The 20,547-nt window shown below is 33.1% G+C and overlaps 1 protein-coding gene across 5 annotated transcripts in view; it reads left to right on the top strand.

The window, feature by feature from the left end:
- pigs (GAS2-like protein pickled eggs) overlaps positions 1 to 20,547 on the top strand; it is a 418,326-nt gene that overhangs the window by 83,070 nt on the left and 314,709 nt on the right. Inside the window, exon 1 of one of the 5 annotated variants that reach the window (XM_073971919.1) lies at positions 16,599 to 16,674. The exons of the other annotated variants lie outside the window; for them this stretch is intronic. The gene's annotated coding sequence lies outside the window, so the exon portion shown is untranslated. Of the gene's footprint in view, positions 1 to 16,598; positions 16,675 to 20,547 lie in introns of those variants that run through there. 5 annotated transcript variants of the gene reach the window in all.

Below are 20,547 nucleotides of genomic sequence, written 5' to 3'. Positions count from 1 at the left end.
CCTTAAAGATATTTTTTAAAAATCCCCGTCCCGTAAAATGTATTTTTTTACATATATCCGTTTCGTAAAAATAGATATTTTAAAAATTCACGTCCCGTAAAAATATATATTTTAAAAACTCCTCGTACATTTGTTAAAAACCCCAAAACCTTAAAATATTTTTTTAAAAATCGATGCACCTTAAAAGTATTTTTTAAAAATCTACGTTCCTTAAAAATATTTTTAAAAATCCTTATTTATTATATGTATTTTAAAAATACATCGTTCTTAAAAATATTTAAATAAGTTCACATACTTATTTGTAAAGTAAGTCAGCCTAATCACAGATTTAATGTTTTCAAATTTTAAAAAATTCTGTGATGAAGCTGAGTTACTTTAAAAAAGGAGTAAACACACATCACAACAAAACTGCCAAAGTGAATCTAAGTTCACATACTTTAAAAATTTATTTTAATAACAATATTTTTCCATAACAATATTTTTTAAAAAAATCAGCTCACTTAAAACTATGTTTCAAAAATCCGCTTTCCTTAAAAGTAATTTTTAAAAAATTAAGGTTCTTTAAATATATTTTTAGAAGTCCACTATTCATAAAATACTTTTTTTTAATTTACATACCCCCTTAAAATATTTTTTTAAAAATCCACTAATAAACATATTTTTAACACCAGTGCTTTTGGACTCCATAAAATATGTTTTAAAAAGTTGATATATTATTTTTAAAAAATATATTTAAAAAATCCACGTTTTCACGTTAAAAATATCAAAAACAAAAACTTTTATAGAATCGTTAAAAATATTAATTATTATTTATACGAAAATCCTTCAAAAGATTTTGTCAAAAACATTTTAAAAATTAATTGATACATAATTACGGATCTGAGTTTCCGAATCCGAATATGTTTTCATATTTTAATTAAAATATTTGCAGTTTATTGATTACCCACCCATATATGCCTTAAATAGAAATCACATAACACTCAATTAATGATGTAAAATTTAACGAAGGGTAGGGATGTCTTTGTATTTTTCAATGCACTTTTTTCAATGTTCTTCACCAATAATGGCGAACCCGTATGGGAAAAATTAAGTAGACGAAGGAAGATTATTACATGTCTCACTTCAAATTCAATTTCTTGACAATAAAACAAAAAAAAATCAAAATCAAAATAAATTCCAACTAATGCGGTACACAATTACCTCTGGGTAGATGGGAACCCCTATAATACATGCAAATGCAAGTGTGTGAATGCGTTGTTAAACTGTAGAACATGGAAAACACCCCATTTTTCTCCAGAGCAGAAGTGAAAGAAATTAAGTGGTAACCACCAGTATTTTATTAAGCTGAGATAAATGCATCCTGAGATTTGAATAATTTGCTGAAAATACAACTTTTACAACACCCCCCATTTGAAATGTCAATTATGTACATACATAGCTAAAAATTATTTTAAATTTAAATTGTTTTTGACAGTTACAAATCATGCATTACAAGCAATGGAGATGGAGATGGGAGAGAAAGAGAGAATTAAATGAATTTTAATACCATGTTATTTCACAAAACATGATTATTTTCATATTATAATGAAGATTATGATGTTGGCATTGATGAAGATGTGTATTTTCATAAAATAAATTTAAAAAGAGTCTACTCTCCGCGCCTTGGGGTCTGTTGCTTCCCATGCAAATGTCAACCGAAAAGCAATTGCATCCAAAGTAGGAACACGTGCATATTTTGGTGTGTCTCTAATCCACCGGAAAAAAGGACAGACAGACAGACAAACACATTATTCCCATTAATTTCATCTTCATTTGCCGGTGTTACATGCAAATCATCTCCGTAATGAGGTCCCGCCTCTTGAAAATAATTCATTTACTGTCTAGAATGGCTGCATTCTACGTTTGAATCTATTTTGATTTTTTATTAAGAATCGAATGAATATCTAGATGATGTCATGATATGCGGATATACTGTGGCATCTAACCTATTATTTGGGGGTTTTATTGCTGTTGTTTGCGGTGCGGTGTGCCGCAGTACTTTAGACATGTGTTGAAATACAATGTTCTTCAAGGAGAAAGCATTGTAACAGGTTTACATAGGCAGGATGCACAAGGAGAAAATCTTATAGAACATTTATACGAATTGAGTTTTGGTAAAACGGTCAATTATGTTGTGAATTCCATTAAAAATCTTTCAAACAAAATAAGTATTTTACAAAAACTCGCATTTTAGGTGTCAGTGTAAAAGTATGTTAACATTAAAATTTTTTCCCGGGTTAATCCCCATTATGAGAATGTATTTGAAATGGAATTAAAAACCACTGGATCTACTTCAATGTAAACGTACTAAAAATTAGAAAATTTGTACTTTAGATTAGATATTATCAGAAATCCCCTAAATTTATTTTCTTTCGGTGTATTTACTCCCTTTCATATGGTTGGTTGGTCCCATTTCAAACATTTCTATTTTCCTAATGTAAATATTTAGACAAACTCCAATAAGAGTTCAGACATTTTCTTTCTGTTCTTCGCTTTCTTCTTGAAGGCAATTAAATACAAAATTCTAAGGTTAATAAATCAATCAACACTTTATGTTTTATTAGCTCCAATTTTTTTCAACTTCTCTACCTTCTTCTTCTCTTTGGCGGCAGAAAAAAATAATTTATAAAAATGTATTTGTGTTGACTTTTCTGGCAATCATTTGAACAGAAATGCAAACAAAAAATTTAATTTTTTTTTTAAATGTTAATTGGTGACCAAAGTAAAGTGTTTGTTGACTTTTCCCCAGCTAAGGTGTGTGAGACATCTTCTCGTTCTTCAATTTAAAAAAAAATGTAATGATTTATGACCAAATTATTAAATTGAGGAAATCAACATCTGTAAATAAGATTTATGTCACAGAGGAAAAATTACAGGATGAATATGCCGTGGGGAAGTTAATTGGGAGAGTTAATAATAGTGCTATATGCTGGAAATATTTAATTCTAATAATTTTCTAAACCAAATTTCTTAAAATTATATTTATTTTAATCCATGTTCCTTTTTTAAAGTGTTTTTAATCAAAGTTCTTAAAACAATATTTAAAAAGGAAACATTCCCTAAAATATTTTTAAAAATCCACGTTCCTTTAAAATATATATTTTTTTCAAATTCACGTTCCTTAAAAAATATTTTTTTATCCTTAATAAAAATAAAGTGCATGTTTCTAAAAAACAAAAAGTTTACATTTTTTAAATCCACGTCCATTGAAAACATTTTGAAAAAATCTAATTTCCTTAAAAATATTAATTTAGAAAAGTTATGGTTTAGTTGCTTCTTTATAATATTATTTTTAACAAGTTTTTTCCTTTATAAATTGGGCAGAACTTTCAAAAATAGTACGTTTTTGCAGAAATTTGACAGACATTTACAAAAAATTAGGTTTTTGCAGGTTCTCGTACGGAACATTATTGAGTATAATTTTGCTTCAAAATGTGTCTGAAAAATATTTTTTTAAATCAAAATTTCTTAAAAAATCCATGGTTGTTTAAATTTTTTCATCCATGCTTCTTTAACATATTTTTCATCCATGCTTCTTTAACATATTTTTGTTTTAATCCACGTTTCTTAAAAATGATTTTTTTTAATTTCACCAATGTTAGTTTAACCAATGTTCTTTTAAAAATATTTTTAAAAATTCACATCCCTTAAAATATTTTTAAATACCCACATCCCTTAAAATATTTTTAAAAATCCGCGTTCTTTTCAAATATTTTTATATCACTTTCCTTTAATTTTTTTTTAAATCCACGTTTCTTAAAAATATTTTTTTAAATCCTCGTTCCTTAATAAAATATTTTTAAAAATGCATGGTTCTAAAAAAATACTTTTTTACAAATCCACTTTCCAAAAACAAAAATTTTAAAAAATATTTTTACAAATCGGCTTAACTAAAGAAAATTTTGAAAAAATCCAAGCTTTTATTTTTTGTTTTTAAATCCACATTCCTTGAAAATATTTTGCAAAAGTAAAATTTCCTCAAAAATATTAATTTTGCTATTTTTAAAGAAATTAAAATATAAATTTTCAATATTGTTAAAAAACCACGAAAATATTTTAATACGTGATTATGGGCCCCTGAAAATATGTACATAGAACAATATTTAAACCTGTCAGAATGCCACTTTGAGAACTGCAACAGGGTTTCTTTTCATGTCTTCAGAGAACCATCTGCATGAGGAGTCAAAGATTCTTCCAGTACGGCAACACAATGGCATGTCCTCCTTGCAGTACTTGCCCGGGTGTAACCGTGGATTTATGTTAATGACCCTATGGTGGATAGGACCACTCCACCGAGGCATGTCAGGAGGGATCTTCATAATCTACCGAGAGGGGTCCAACGTTACGAAAGAGGAAATTTAGATCAGCAGGCAAGACTTAATAGCATTCACACAGATGAAATCGCAGATGCAAAAAAAAGATCGTGTGAATGCAGTCCTCAGAATACATCCGCTATTAATCACAGCTAAAGAAAATCAGCTGCCACGACAAAGCATAGTAGTTTTGACTCAACTATGTTCAGGATGGTGAAACAGTCTAAATTTGTATAGAGAAAGGATTGATGACACCCTACAAAACATCTGCCCAGCCCACCCACAAGGTACACTGTGTAGACCTAGCCCGGCCCCCCTGAAGTGGTAATTCTGTACACATTTTTGGCCACCAGGCCCCCCACCATGAAATGGTACTGAGCTGCATTTCTGACCACGTCCCTGATACAATATGCAAAAATAGCAAATGCTGTCACAACAGCAAAAACCGACCTTCACTGTGCAAGACGGCCGTTGTACCTACGGTAGGTCCGATAAATCATAGTTGGTATGTAGATGATCTCACTCGTTCTTAGGTTCAGTATCGCAGATTAATTACTGACGTCCAAAATTAAATAGCAGTACAGCTATATATGCGAAGAAGGGCGTCTAAAGTTGAATTTAAAGGTTAAGGCACTTAGAAGTCCAATAGAACACTTTTTGTTATAGAAATCTAAGCACATACATATATATTATGTATATTTTTTTTATAGATTTTTATGCAACGTTTAAATATTTTTCATCGTCCAACTCAAGCTCATAACGGTCTTCGGCGATAAATACCACGCAGAGGCTGTATTCATTCATCCATTAAAATCTATGCAATGTGTTTTCGTTCACAGTTAGCTTTTATAGCTGTCTTTAAGATAAAAAACTGTAAAAAATATCATCAAACACACATCATAAAAATTTTCCAATTATAAGCGGAAAGAAATTTACGACTACTTGATGATTGAAAGATATTTAATATGAAAACAATAGACAAAGTCTTTTGTTCAGCTGAAAGGTTTATTTAAAAACTCATATTAATATTGTGGATTTTTTTTAGAAAACGCAGTACTGTACGGTTCATATGAATTGATAAGTGTGTCTTGAAAATTATTTTTACTAATTTATGCAATTTTGTGGTTATTTTGTGAGATGAAGTCATCTACAAAACCACAACAAAGCCTTGAAGAATAGTTCTTTTTTATTCTTTTAAAAATAGTATCATAAAGTAAAATAGTATCATGAGTATTTCTCAGATCAGAAATAAAATAATTAAATAACTTATTGTTATGAGATATAAAAATATTGTAATAAAATTAAGACATTCAAAAGGAGAGAAGAGAAGTAAAACTATACATCTTTTGAAGAATTTTCATATAAATAAAAAAACATAATTTTTAAACGTTGTTTTTTTAATATATTTTTAAAAATATTATATCAACTTTATAAAACATACATATTGTGTTATGCTTAAATTTGCTCGGCGTTATAATGTCAAACAGGTTTCTTTATCTGCCCCCCCAAGTGCAGCCCATTTGTGACTTTAAGACCTTGTTCCTACATCTCAGCTTATCGCAGATAGCAGTGGCATGCGCGGACGAGGCACTATGTCGCGAGTTCATATAAACCCAAAAATAGAAGGAACTGGCGTAGGTGAATGAGTTTTGGTACAAAAACTTAATGTTGGCTGACAATGTCGAGGGCATTGTCCACGTTTTGGTATAGCCCCCATATAACGATACCTCCCAATTTTCGATATTTTTACTATTTTGGCTAAACTTATCGATACAAATAGCTGAATTTTGAGGCATAGGGTTGCCAGTTAACAAAAAAAAAAACTTTCCCGACAAAAATTATGGGCATAGGTCCACGTTTTGATATAGACCCCATATAACGGCAACTCAAAATTTTTGAAATTTTAAGATTTTACCTAAGTTTCTCAAGCAAAGGGGCTAAATTTTTGCATTGAGGGCTCCCAGTGGACAAAAAACTTTTCTTATAAAAATTATGGGCATAGATCCATGTTTTAATATAGCTCAAAGAACGGTAACGCCCGATTTTCAGTATTTTGAAGGTTTTAGCCACATATATAATTGTTCAACAAACATCCCATGCGGGGCAAGGGAGACTTCTCTCATATCAATGAGTGCACCCCGAAAATTCGAAATTTCGATCTTGACTGTTCACCATTTTTTAATGTGACCCCTAGAAACTTGGTAGTAGGTGGTCGGACTTCTGCTGTCATCGACCATGACATTCAACTCGGTCCATGTGGCGAACAGAGTGGCTGCTGATTTAGTGGCGGATATTTGCATATTCCTCGCGTGGAAAGTAGTGGTAAGAAATGAAATAATCCATATTCGAACCTGATCTGTGTCTAGAAGAAATATTATGATGTTCAAAATTTTGGTACAAATCGGTTGGAAGTTTTTCTGACATTCGGGCACCTGCAAAGTTAATACTCGACCGTCTTTATCTATTCTGCATTCCCACAAAATCTACAGTAGTCGAAGCAACTGTCATCCCATCTTGAAGTTAAAAATCTAACCCTACAGTGACACGTAATGAGGCCCATAGTGATTTCATCCCCAACTTATCGATGGAGAAAATGTAAATATTGTCTAGGATATTCTGCATCCAGATTCCATAAACCTTCTAATGTGCGACTTCTCAATGTAGATCTCAAGAAGATCTCTGTAGTAATTCATCAGTGGCCGAATAGATTCATCAATTGATACGTCGATCAACTTAAAACCCCCACCGAGCTAATTCATCGGGTGATTTGTTTCCCCTTATGTTGTGTCCTAGAACCGAGCAATTTTTAACGATATGAATGCGAAACCCTTCTGCAATGAAGAATAGCTCTCGATTTTATGGTCCTTCACTAGAGAGCCTTGAGGGCTGTCCTACTATCGAAATATATAGTCATGCGTCTTGTAGGATTGAAGTTCTAAAAACAACTCTGCTGCTTTCCCAATAGCAGGAATTTCTGCCTGAAAGACGCTACAACTATATGAGTGTTATCGACCGCTGTGTAAACAACATCCCCCCTATAAAGGAGGCTAAAGAGTTGAAAAACTTGAACTTGGAGGCATTCTGCAGAAGCCGAAATTATATCTATCAGATTAAACGCAGTTTATATATAACCGTATTTAACAAACCCGTTTGGTTTCAAACGTCAATTCCATAGAATATACGTCAAATAAATCCTCATAGGAGATTACCCCAACTTGTCGTACAACTTGCCGTGATAATATGGAAAACGGCTATTGCTAATGCCCTACGCTTCAGTGAGAGTTGGGATTGGGGTGTAGGTATTTAAATTTTATGGTGGTGATGATAGGAATGAGAGGAGAAGGGTTAAAGTTCTCTTTGACACATTATAGATGTTGGGTACCACCGTGGTACAATGGTATGCACACCTGCCTTGCTCGCTGAAGGTGGTGGGTTCGATTCCCCGGCCAGGCAACATCAAACATTTTTCACACGGTAGCAAAATACCCTCAGTAATGTGGCGACATTTCCTGAGTATTTCAGCCATGTAAAACTTCTCAACAAGTGGTGCCTTAAACACGCCGATCGGACTCGGTGATAAACAGTAGGTCTCACATCATTGAGCTAATATGAATAGGGGTGCACTCATTGATATGAGAGAATTCTTCCTTGTCCCTTCTGGGATGTTTGTGGAACAATTATAGATGTTGTATTAGAGGCCATTTTTTATTTAAAACTTGTTTTATTTGATCCGACCTAGCATAACATTAAGAATTTCTTCATTTTTTTTAACACATTACTCTTACTTTACACTCAAGGGTCACATCAAAACCTCACACATATTCATACATACATGTAGGCATATTAAATAAACATAGCCTAGCATAACAATTACCACATTAAGCTCTTCTGTGTTCGCATAGCAGAGTAACAATTTTGCATTATGTAATTAAGACTCAAAAATATGTAAAGAAATATGCATGCCATTCGCAGCATATAAAATGTTGCTCTGACATTGTTAATTCCCCTGCCAAATAACCTCAAATTAACGCCAGTCATCTTAGCTGGGGTTGTAACAAGAGAGCTAACATTGGTCTTACCACATATGACGCCATCTTTTAGGCAATTTATATTCATGGTCTGGTCTATTAAATGACACAAAGAATAGGCCAAAAAGAGTTGCCTGGTTGTTGTCCCAAACGGCAACAACAACAACAAATGGTTTTCTTTTGCAAAAAAGTTCGCACAATTCTGCAAAAGTTTTAAGCTGATTAACTTCCTCATTGTCACACGAAGTTGTTAAGCCTATTTAAATTTAAATTAGTTTTTTTTTTGAAAGGGTTTTAAATTTTCAAAGGCCGCTGATCATTCCCCAACCCCAGTCGGCCAGTAAAAAGAAACACTAAAACCAGAAAATTACAATGCTTTAACAAAATATGAAGTATTAGCTGGGAGTTAAGGTCATTCTAGCCATGTTTACAAAGTGACTAGATTTTATTTCAGCAATTGAGGGGATTTGGGAGTTAGTTTGACTTTGATGAAATTAGTTGAATAATGAGCCGCTTTAGTAATAAAGCTACCAGGTGACATCATGTTCTTGGGTGACAAATGAAGTGGGACATGTTGGGTTAATGGCATAGACGTTATGGGTCAGTTGATTGTTTTTTTCTTTTTCACTCTTTGTTTTAGCAAAACAAATGACACACGTCAAGTTTAACCCAAACCACCATAGTTGGTCGGTCATCAATTGCTGTTGTTTGCTTTTTAACTTCATGGCTTGGTTTTTTCACTAAACCCCTATAGCTGTCATTGCCATAATCATCAGTGTAATCAGCAGGAGCACAGCTGATTTGCCGGTAGCGGTGCGAGTTTTCACACTGAATATGGGATTATCTCTTGCCCGTTTTATGTTTAGGTCATTTAATGCGAATAATGCGTGAGACTTCGGTTTTGTATGCCTTCGTGTGTGTGTTTTACTACTTGGTTTTATAAGAATTCCCCAGTTTATTACCATCATCCAACCATTCATTCAGCCATCCTACCGTAATCTATCTTCAGTCATTTTAATGGTTGATAATATTTATTCATTTTGTGTCACACAGAATCCACTCAATGTTTATTTTCTTTTCTCTCATCACTTCTTTGGTTTGTTGCTGTTTTTCTTTTTGTTTAAAATATTTCAACTTTCAAATGTGTTTATGCCGTTTTATGGTCATTGACGTCTGGATTGGCCATCGCATTTTTGCCTGATTTCTTCAGTGAATTTTTAAATTCGGATTTTTTAATTGAATGTGCCAAGGCTCACTTTGCCGGCCATGACAAATATACAAATATATGCCAAACATTTTGGCATTGGAAATTTGTCATTGTTACTACTTTGTTGGTGTTGTTGTTGGTCTACATGCACTCGTATGCATGATGATTGGAAATGGTCATTTCAGTTTTCAAGATGCCTCAATATCAAATAAGTATTCCTTAAAAAGGCAGTCAGAATTTTGGATAGGTTTTATTGTAATACAGTAATTGTGGATACATAGCCGATATCTGCTTTAGAGCAAATATTCTTACTAAACCACCTGTTATTTGGCATTCCAATTTTTCAGTGATCAGAAATTTCCTAACAAAAAATTACGGACATAGACCCACGTTTAGGTATAGACTAAATATTACGATTTCACCCGATTTGAGGCTTTTGCAGCAGTTTTCTACCGAATTAACTGTAATTTGGTACATAAGGTCCCACATTAAAAATTGTGGACATACATATGTAGGTCTCGTATTGTTATAGCTCTCTTATACCGGTTCCTTCCGATTTAATGTAGTTTCGAGGTTTTAGTCGCATTTGTCTAAAAAATTGAACTTTGAAATTCTCAGAGATCAAAATAAATTTCATAGTTTTGGTATAGCGCCGATAAGAGGTATTTTGTGACCGAATTATATGTAATTTCGTATTTTCGATTGTAAGTCGTCTTGGATGTATTCGCGAATAGTTTTCACTCAATCGTGGAAGTCGAAGGAGCTGTGGCTTGCTTAACCGATATTCTACTGACTTGTTACACGGAGGAAAAAACGCCTCTCTAACATATGTCCCAAACATATTATGCAGCAAACATATATTTGTTTGCAATCAGTCCCAAACATAACATATGTTTGGGTCCTGCAAACAAATATATGTTTGGGTGCAAACAAATTATATGTTTGGGTGCAAACAAATACAAACCCAAAAGCCACAAAAAAAAAAAACAAACACATGCACCAGTGGGCGCTTTCTGAGAGCAAAAATGTCAATGTGAAACACATTGAAATATATGCTCACTTGCTCTCAGCAAGCGCTCACTGGCTATCTCCAACATAAACACACATTTATAAATGGTGGTGGTTTATTGAAAGACATAGAAAAAAAACAAAGGCACAACAGACACATTGGTACATAAAAAATTCCAAAGAAATACAAAACAGACTTTAATAAAAGAAAAAACTGAATGAAATAACTTATAAAAAGTCTAACAAAAAAACTGACCAAAATTTTGAAAGTTCATGTTAGCGAAAATGTCTTATTTAGCAAAGATGTAAACCTTAGTTTTCGGATGAAATAATTTTCATTACTTTTTTTAATTCAAATGGCGTAAGACTTCTTGGCCAATTTTATCTTGTTTTTAGAACTTTTTTGACAATATGTCACAGTTAATATGTGGTCAAAACAATGAATATAATTATTAATAATACCATATACACTACCGCTCACTTGAATAGAACCCCCCTGCAAAATTTTTTTCAACCTCCATTTTTTCCAAATTATACAAGATATGAAATTATTAAGTTTTATTATATTTTGCTTCATGTGTTTGGAGTAAACTTAGTCATTCATTTGCATTCAAATCCAATTTTTATAAGAATTATGCAAGGAAAACAAAATAAAGTCAAAAATTGAAGTAAAAAAATTGGCTCATTTGAATAGAACCCCCCTTTAAAACTTGGGAATACAGAAAGATTGTAGTAGAATATCGATGCATATTTACTCTATATTGAAAACGAAGTACTTTCAGTAATATTCAGTAAAAGTATATCCCTCCTGATTAAGGATACACCCGTATATCCTGCTTTGGCAAGGATTCTTTAAATAATCGGGTGTAATGCCCAACAAAGCTTGCTTTTTTCATTCAACAAGTTTATTTTTTGAAGATTGCTGTCTCCTTTAGTCGTATATTTTACGCATAAATTATTCCCATATATTTTAGAGAATATTTACCACTGTAGAATATGGCGGACCCACAAGGATTTTCGTATTTCTTTTCAAAATTTTAAGTTGTTATGACTCGAAGTGTACAAAAGTTTATAAAATCGTGATGAAATTTCCACACGGGATATCCAAAAATGTTACTCACTACTGGCTATGTCTGTTTCAGAACTCCTTTATAAATTGCCGTACGCATTAAGGTGAAGTAAATTGACGCTCATGTCCTTAATAATTAGTAATGCCTTGCAGCACCATAAATCCACATTCATCGCTACAGAAACAATTTAGAAGATGGTCTTCCATTCAATAGACGCGAAAAAAATAGTTTTATAGTTATGCAATTGTTTACTTAATAAGGAGAGTCCTTACTAATTATGAAGGACTTGGGCGTCAATTTCTTTCACCCTAAATGCGGACGACAATTTACAAAGGAGTTCTGAAACAGACATATCCAGTAGTGAGTAACATTTTTGGATACCTCGTGTGGAAATTTCATCACGATTTTATAAACTTTTGTACACTTCGAGTCATAAAAACTTAAAATTTTGAAAAGAAATGCGGATGTCCTTGCGGGACCGCCATATTCTAGAGTGGAAAATATTCTCTAAAATGTATGGGAATGATTTATGCGTAAAATATACGACTAAAGGAGACAGCAATCTTCCAAAAATAAACTTGTTGAATGAAAAAAGCAAGCTTTGTTGGGCATTACACCCGATTATTTAAAGAATCCTTGCCAAAGCAGGATATACGGGTGTATCCTTAATCAGGAGGGATATACTTTTACTGAATATTACTGAAAGTACTTCGTTTTCAATATAGAGTAAATATGCATCGATATTCTACTACAATCTTTCTGTATTCCCAAGTTTTAAAGGGGGGTTCTATTCAAATGTGCCAATTTTTTTACTTCAATTTTTGACTTTATTTTGTTTTCCTTGCATAATTCTTATAAAAATTGGATTTGAATGCAAATGAATGACTAAGTTTACTCCAAACACATGAAGCAAAATATAATAAAACTTAATAATTTCATATCTTGTATAATTTGGAAAAAATGGAGGTTGAAAAAAATTTTGCAGGGGGGTTCTATTCAAGTGAGCGGTAGTGTATTTTTGGGCGTATCATTTATCAAACTAAACTACAGTGAATGTTATGAAATTCAGTGATATCAGTTCGGTAAGACCAAAAGAAAGCGAATGCAATCGGAAAACCTTAGAAATATCATAACATTTAATTTTCAAATATCTTAACATTATAATTTTCAAATATATGCAAAAAACCGATATCTACTTATCGCAAAGAAGTTCTGAAGACCGAGAACCAATGCTTAGCGTTAGTTAGTCTATCCATCAAGAAATTCTAGCACCTAATCGCGGTTATGTAAATGACAAATTCTGTCGCCAAATCATGAAACTGTCAATAGACTAATTTTGGTGTCCAATCGTCGGACTTCACTTATAGAAATTCTGGTTTCCTATCCTGGATCTTCTTTCTCATAAATTGATCAGGAACAAGGGAAACTCTGGAATACAGTCTTATATTCTTTTAAAATGAAATTATGTCGCCCAATCCAAGGTATATACCTGTATACATTCGTTTATCAAAAATCCATAAACATAATTTTTCCCAATCTACATTTTTTATACTCTCAGCCAAAATGTGCCTCATCGAAATAATGGCTTTAGGGCTAAAGTGTGTTTGGAAGAAATCTGTTTCAGAAAACTTTGAGTCGACTTAGCTATGTCCGTTCGTCTGGGTAGCTGCCTGGAGATCACGATAATTCTCAAACATATTAAGCGATTTGGTCCAAAATTTGGCCTTCGTGATATTTTGATCAACTTCGAAGATGGGCCGGCAAACTTCAGCAAAGTATTTCAAAAATTTTCAGCGAAGTGCAGTTTAAGACCTCCCTGGATAAGCTGTGTAAGCTTAAGACCTCAATTGTCATGGCTTCACTTCCTTTATGCTAATAATAGTTATAAGTAAAAATATGAAATAATTAAATTAATAAATAAAAAGAACTCTCTGGAAACGCTTTGCATTTTTGCAACAAGTGTTCTCGGGGCCCCTATTACTACATTAATCTTTACTTCCAGAGAAAATGGCTCAAGGCTGTAAAGAATGGCAATCATGTATAGTGGCTAGTGCGCACGACAACTTTCGAACCGGATACCGCGTTGGTTCAAACTTTGTTTATGGCAATATTTCAGCGAGCCTTATATATACAAAATTCGAAGATGGTGCTTTTCGGTCTACTTCTTCTAGTATTTTCCCCCCAAATTTCAAGAATTTTAGCTAAAGTGGTATGCGCGAGTTTTCTTGAAAGGAGCAACAGATTTGGTCCAAACTTTGGATTTAGTAATATTTTTTCCAAACTTAGTTTTTGTTCGAAAATGTGCCGTACTGGGGTACCTCCCTCACAAAACTTCAAAATAGTTGTTTAAATGCAGTTTAAGGTCTATTTGAGGATCATTAGAAATTTTTACTGAAGGTATTCCTTGTGTTCAGATCGGTATTATGTTTTTCGTGGGCCAGTCCATATTTCCTGACATAAGGGTCAAAAGATGAAAATTATACTGTGGCGAACTTAAATGACTGGTGGGCGCAATATCTTTTAAAATTAATGACTCCCAAAATAAGATCTACTCCCAAAATGAACTATGTCGGTCCAGTCCATTTCTCCATACCTCCTCCGCATATTTTGTTTGCAAGTTCATACGTCAAAAATGGCTACAAATTTCTGAAAATCTCCTAATACATAGTTTTTGGGTTTAAGTATTTTGGCTGTGTAGCTGCTATTCGATCTATCTATAGATGAAAGTTTTAATTCACACAGGCTCAGGGTATATTCCTGTCCGCAAAGTTGAAGGTACTACTCAAAATTCATTGAAGATGAAATTCATTGTAATTTTGAAATATTGGAAATAATATCTAATAAATCCATATATGTATGTATATAAAGTAGACAAATGTTTGTACGTTTGTTTGTTTGAAGTTTATGGACTCAAAATCCGCTGATCTTCCTGAAATTTTCAGAGTATGGCCTGAAAGTAACATAGGCTATAAAATTTTCTGAAATTCCGCGTTGATCCGGAAAATAGCATCAGAATCACAGGAACCTCCAAAAATTTAAATTTTTTATGCAAATATCTATAGAATGGTAACAGATAATGTATCCAAATTTTGGATGTGTGCAGGAATTTGGTCTAGAAATCAATTTGCCAAATTATATTGAAATCTGTTCAGATTTGGATATAGCGCCCATATATATTTTCGGTCGATTTCATGTATTTGATGCACCAAACACGCCTTATATACCCTATTTTAATGAAAGTTGGAATGAGTGACGAAAATTGGCCTACAAATAAATTTGTCAAAATATATTTTCCTTATTCGGGGTAGCGAAGAGCACCGAGTTCAGCTAGTAAAATATAAACATTGACCTCAAGCTCAAGTTTGATTTTGTTAACATTCGAAAGGTCGAACAAAACAAAATTCGACATAAAAATCTTTTTGTCCAATAGACATTTACGACACTGCGGTGGAACAGAAATTATATGATAAAAAATGGTTGATATAGTTTTTCTATTGCAAATTTCAAACATAGTAAAGAATTTGTAATTGTTATGAATTTCAGAATAGTTCATTATAAAAACGTGTTAGAGAAAATATACAAACACTGTTGCTCTTATAAAAAATTTCAAAAACAAAATATAGCAAAAATTTTATTTGTGGATGTTTTTTATAAGCCAAAGTATTGGACGTAATATGTTACAAACGTTCAATAAAGTTCAATAAATACAAATAAACGTTTTGTTCTGAACTCAGTTACACTTACAGTCAGCCTAAAGTTCCGATTAAACGCTTAAACAACACCTGAAAACGTAACAAGAATTATGCATAAAATTGATCAAAAAGCCTAACTTGTTCATTATTTTTGTATTTTCAAATATGTTGGATAATATGTATACCAATGTAGTTAAATAATTATCTGTAATACTTTCAACTACTTTACATATTTCTTGAACAATTTAAAACAGTTTAAAATTTTACTCAAAAATTTAAAAATGTGTAACATAAGCAAATATCCTATGGGAACTAGAATCATTTCGGGGGGGGCCCGGGGGGCCGGGCCCCTGGCTACGTCGGTGATTAAAAAATATAAATAAATAATTGCATAAACTTTTAATTGTTTATGGTTCACAAAAAACTAAGAGTACGTTTTCACCATACACACAGCTCTTTATTATAAATCGGCATTCCGCAGCCGCGAGAGCCCTGTTGTTACTCTCTTTGACAAAAATCTTCTCTCCACCTATAAAAAATATGTTTTAACATAAAAAATATGTTGGTACCCAAACAAATAAAATTGAGATATGTTACAAAATGTTGCAAACATATATTTGTTTGGACTCAAACATATTATGTTGGGATCCAAACATATATTTGTTTGCAATCAGTCCCAAACAAATATTTGTTAGGATCCAAACATATTTCTAACATATATTTTTCTTCGTGTATAATACTTGATCTGTTCCAGAACCTGCAAGAAGCTACTATTTTTTACTACGATCACATTTTTTCCTTTATGTTATCGGAAAAAATAGTAAAAATTAGTAGATTCTTGCAGTTCTGGAACAGACCAACTGTGTCAAACTTCACCCCGGCAGCCTTTTTTGATATAGTGTGAAGCTTGAATCCATCCATTTCACTCTCAGCAGAACAGGGATCAATGAGGTGCTGACAAATAGGATAATCAATTTGTGAATAGGAGAGAGTTCCGGAAAAAAATATTAACAGACCATAGGAGGGGGAGAGAATCTCTAACCTCTGCTCTGGCTTCTCGTGATAAACTAAATTCTTGTGTGTTTCGACCAGCTGAAAACAAAGGTGATGGCCTATGCTGATGATGTTGAAGAATTGATTTTTTTACCAACCCTTTATGACCTTATTCAAGGTGCCCTTTTTTATTCTGTTTGATTTCTCAATTTATATTTTACTAATCACATTTCTTCCACTTCTTCTATTTGCAGGTAAATTTTGCAACCGTTATTGGATGATTATTGATCATAGATTCAGTGCTGAAAAAAAACTTTATGAGAGGTGAGCATGTCCCATAGAAAATATTCAGTAAAATGAGGAGATATACAAGACTGCCAGCAAAAGAGAGGATTTTTTATCTGAGGTACGGTTAGGTATTACTCACTTAGATGATCTGTTCTTGTTCCATTTGCCCAACTAACCGATCTCTGATCATTTAATTTGTATATCCAATTTTGAATTCGAGTTTTGGTCTCTCTACTAAATGCATCGTCATAAAGGGTGGTGTTCATATGCCTCACTATCTGGTAGAGTTAAAAATTTTGAATTATTTGAAAAATCGCTCAATACTATTCAGATCCACTCTTTTGACTCAACTAGTTCAGAAATAATGTTCATAGTCCACTATCTAGTTGAAGACCATTAAAAAACAAAAAATGTTTTGTTAGTTCATTAAATTTGAAAACTATATGGAATAATGAATTTGATCGTTCGGTCACTCTCTCATCTTAGTTCAATAAAATTGTGAACCATGGCGACTGCTCTTTAGTTTATACACTCTTTTCGGGGAATCGTTCTATGTGATATATTTCATTCATGAGCTAAACAACTTTAATCTATTCTGAACTTGCCATAGCAAGAAGTTGTAACTCGTTGTAAACCATATTGAACTTTATCGACTGATCTAATTCATGCGGTCTTTGTCAAAGAATCGTTCAATTGAACTATTTCATTTGTGAAGTAAACAACCCTAATCTAATTTTGCCATAGTTATGCGTTGTAACTCTATACCAGGCCTGCTCAAGGTGCGCACCTGAGCTGTCGGTGTGTGTCAATTTTCTCACACACACAATTTAAAAAGAGAGCTTTTGTTTTTGTTTTGAATATTTTCAAAATTAAAAATCAGTCTCTATTGAACATTCAATGAGGAAGGTTCTGTTTTCGAATTTGTCTATGAATTTATATGCGTACACTGAAAAAATGAATGAAGATACTGAATACGAATTTTTATTTGCCTAAAATTTTTACGGCAAATTAGAGTGTTTGGTTTGTCAACGCACTTTGGTTTGTCACGAACTTGATTTGCAACAAATTATAACATCAACAGTCACATTTGGTCAAAATAAAATAATTATTCTACTCTATATTTTGAAATATAAAATAAAAAAAAACTGTTACGATATTTCTCACAGTATACAGAGAGACAAAGGAAAATTGAAATTTGTGTATTTCAAAACCAACACAATTACAAAATGTGTTTGTATGTGTCTGAGCAGGCCTGCTCTATACCTTTAACTAATTTCCTGAAAAACTAGATTGGCAATTGTTCCTAAATCGGTCCTTTCTTGATCGTTCGGTTGATTTTAGTTCAATGGACTTGTGAACTATATTGACTGATCTAGTTCATATGCTCTTTTCGGGGAATCATGCAATTGATCTAATTCATTCCTCAGCTTAACAACTACAAGCTATAGTTACACTTAGAAGTTGTATCTCGTTGTGAACTATAATGAACTATATAGACTGTTCACTAGTTCATGCGCTCTTTTCCATGAATCGTTCAATTGCACTATTTCATTCGTGAACAACTGTTATCTAATCTTTTTATAGTTAGACGTTATAACCTAACCTTGCGATAGTTAGACGTTGTATCTCTATACCGACACCGTTACTCAGCGTCAACGTAGGTGGGAAAAAATATGTCATATAAACCAAGTATAGCTCCAACTGCATTCATAAGTTCCATGTTTCAGCTCTATATGCATTAGTAAGGATATAATCCTGAGTAGGTAGGCTTTCGCATGCGCAGGCTATAGTAAATTGGTCCCTGTGAAGCAAGAAAAAATAATCCATGGGCCAAGCCGACAGCTAAATGCAACCGATGATGTACAAAAACAATAATAACGAGGTTCAAATCGATTCGAGAAGTAACCTTGAACTGAAATGCGTAATAGAGTTGAACTCTTGCGAAGGAAGAACCTAAATGAATGGACCGACATTGCTTGTAAAGTGGGTTTTTCATCGTCTGGGGTAAGTACGGTGGCGTCCAGGCAGGAACGAACACAGAAATTAATTTCTGGGGTGCCCACCAGAACAAATATGACATTTTTGAAGAAGAATGTAAAAAATTGTGTGAACATCCCAAATTTTTCATTTGGGAGGGAGACATGCCCCCCCCCCTCCCCCCTTCTGCACGTCCCTGCGTCCAGGGTCTAAATTACGACCCACTAAACCTTTTTATTTGTTTTATTTATGATTGTGCCGAGAAAGTTAAAAACGTAAATTACCTCAAAATTTCAATTTTCAACTTTAACAGCTGGTTTGAGCCGTGGTTTACTGTCGCACCCACTTTGTCAGATTCTCTTCAATGTTTCCAAAGATGGCTGTTACAGCTCGCAATGGTCGACCCATTACATCTCGATATCTTTCCTATTTTTACTGCTGATCATATTCCGCATGAATGCGAAGGAACCACTTTGATTTCTCGGAGCCACAAAAGCCCCACCTTTAGTCGATGCCTAAGTGGAATATTTTGATTTCAAAACGACACTTATAATAATTCTGTTTTTCCTAAGAAATAATGGAATTATTTTCCATATTATTCTTTGTCCTTCGTGGTTCCAAATCATATCTTTTGATTTAGTAATTTGTGTCTTCCAAATCATTTTGAGTCATAACCTCCAGCATTAGAGAGTTTTTAATAATAAATAATGTGGTATTATATGAGTTAAGTGTGCTTGTTGATAGTCATCTCCAGATTGCAAATTTCAATTAAATTTTGAAAATTAATCCCCGTTATGAAATGTTATGCAAAACAACCTCAAGGTTGTTTGAAAGATTTTGGAAATTAGATAAAATTTTCTTTTGAAAGAAAGAAAGGAGTGGAAGCCATGAAATTTCAAACTCATGGCTTAGTTTGACACATATCATTCAAACCTAATCTAATATGTAACACAATTTTGGAATTGGTTTTACGTTTTCTCTATTTTCTGTTTTGAATGGCGAAAATGACATTTGAAAATTTTAATTACACACCTTGGGTGCCACCGCCTCTGTTTTCGTAGCTATTATCACAGCTTACCGAGAGGGGGCTTATGGATGGATAGTGGAATTTGGTGAATTTGAAATTTAAATAAAACCCCTTTGATTGCTTGATTACAAAGAGATGCTTGACGCTCACTCAAATTAGATACAAATGTATGTATGACTAAAGGGCATTTTTTGGGTGCTGGTGATTTGATATGATATTGGATCTTTGAATAAAATTTGAAATGAAATTCCCCTCAAAGGAAAGGAGAAGCTTAATGCATGAAGATCAATCACATAAATGTGAAATTTTGTTTTCTTCCCGTTTGAATGTTTGTTGGAATTTTCAAGTAGAGCCGTCACTTATTATTGGACATCATCTTGCTGTATTGCGTGCAGCGAGATTTTAAACAGTTTCAAATACAAATTCATGCCAGCAGAAGAAGAAAAAAGAAAAGATTTAAAAGTAATTTAATTTCGTTTTTTCAATCAAATTGTCTGATAGTAGACACTTGGCGGCGGCATGACATGCATTTGAAATCAATTGCGGTGATATTTTCCATTTTGTCTTTCAAGCATTCGATTTCATTAAATCAGATGCTTAATTATGTGGCAGCGTGAGAATGATGGTGATGATGATGATGATTGATAACAATAACAACATCATCGCCATCATTGATGGATATGTGTCCACTGTATTGCCATTCAGCTTTTGCTACTCTTCTGCTGATTTTAATTTCAATTTCTTTAAACAAAAAGTTCAAAATGATTTAAAACTTTGATTTGAAGGCATAGCGGGTCTTTATCATTAAATTTACCGAAATAATAGCCTACCGCCCGCCATTTGGATTGGCATGGAAGGTTGTTGGTTGCTTTGGGTTTGTCTTTGACAAATATAACCCAGATAAA

This window comes from Musca autumnalis, unplaced genomic scaffold (genome assembly GCF_047663935.1).
Source record: "Musca autumnalis isolate F117 unplaced genomic scaffold, ASM4766393v1 scaffold_3, whole genome shotgun sequence".
Classification (NCBI taxonomy): Eukaryota; Metazoa; Arthropoda; class Insecta; order Diptera; family Muscidae; genus Musca; species Musca autumnalis.
Note: the sequence above shows the minus strand (reverse complement) of the source record. Positions and strands in the feature narration are given on the sequence as shown.